Source organism: Antrostomus carolinensis, unplaced genomic scaffold (assembly GCF_000700745.2).
Source record: "Antrostomus carolinensis isolate BGI_N321 unplaced genomic scaffold, ASM70074v2 scaffold45075, whole genome shotgun sequence".
NCBI classification, from domain to species: Eukaryota; Metazoa; Chordata; class Aves; order Caprimulgiformes; family Caprimulgidae; genus Antrostomus; species Antrostomus carolinensis.
In genome coordinates this window covers 3579-4594 of record NW_010319252.1, presented here as the reverse complement: position 1 = coordinate 4594, position 1016 = coordinate 3579, and the positions used below count along the sequence as shown (strand labels likewise).

The following is a 1016-nucleotide window of genomic DNA, read 5'->3' as shown; positions in this document are numbered from 1 at the left end:
AAAAGGGAAAGGAAAACAACAACAAAAAAGAAACATCATGCAGGCAGTGGGAATTGGGAAAATATTAAAAGAGACCTTCTGTCCATAAAAAGTAATAAATAATTGAAAATTAAACTGTCCTGTGTTTCAGTTTTGAATTCGAAAGTGAAGGTTCGATGCTTTATTCTGGGATTTTTACTTTTAATTGTCTTTTTATCCCATGCAATTTCGGGAGGATGCATTTGGGTAAGTTGAGGACAGGAAATTTATAGCATAGTCTTTTATTTGAACATAAAGACTAGTAATTGTGAACTTTTTGTGCTGCTTTACCTTTCTTGATGTAATGAAAATACTTGCTCATTTCCATAACGTCTCAGAAGGTGTGCATAGGAATTAAGTGAAAACGGGTTATTTTATGTACTCACAGTGTTAGCGTATTTATTTATTTGTTATGTAGAAGAGTGAAGATAAAAACAAAATAGTCAAACCAAAAACGGGGAAGGGGAGGTGAAATACAGTATTTCTCCTTCCCAGTCTCATGAACACATGCATAATGTTTACTTGTCTTGAACGTACACAACTTTCTCGTCCCTTTTTAAAAATGTCCTTCTTTGTGAATAGGAGAAGCGTCCCTGCTCCTTATCGTGTGCCATCCAGGGCTAAATCTGTTTCCAAAGTCTGCTCTGCTCAACGCTGTGCTTTAAACCATCGATACCTCATTTAAAAATAGAGAAGAAAAAAAAAAAAGGCAAAAGGGCCACCAAAAAACCCAACAAACAATAAAAAGAAAACCCCCGAGGGAAAAATTAATGCTATTTCTGATATAAATAACCCGAGCTTTTCAAAACTGAATGCATTCTTTCTATCAGAGTTTAAATTTCCTTTCTGCCCAAGAGAGAGGCAGGCTATGTTGGTTGCTGCTTTATTTTGTTTGGGTGTTATTTTGGTCTGTGTTTTGTTGTTGTTGTTTTTTTTTTTTTAAATCGAAGAACAGTGATTGTTTTTAAGCAAACCATGACACATGACTGCAACGGTTG

The 1016-nt window shown here is 35.1% G+C and overlaps 1 protein-coding gene across 1 annotated transcript in view; it reads left to right on the top strand.

Annotated features, from left to right (window-relative positions):
- HOXD4 (homeobox D4) overlaps window positions 1-443 on the top strand; it is a 1868-nt gene extending 1425 nt beyond the window's left edge. Inside the window, exon 2 of the mRNA XM_010169195.1 lies at window positions 1-443. This exon is cut by the window's left edge and continues 518 nt beyond it. The gene's annotated coding sequence lies outside the window, so the exon portion shown is untranslated.
- Window positions 444-1016: the final 573 nt, after the last annotated feature.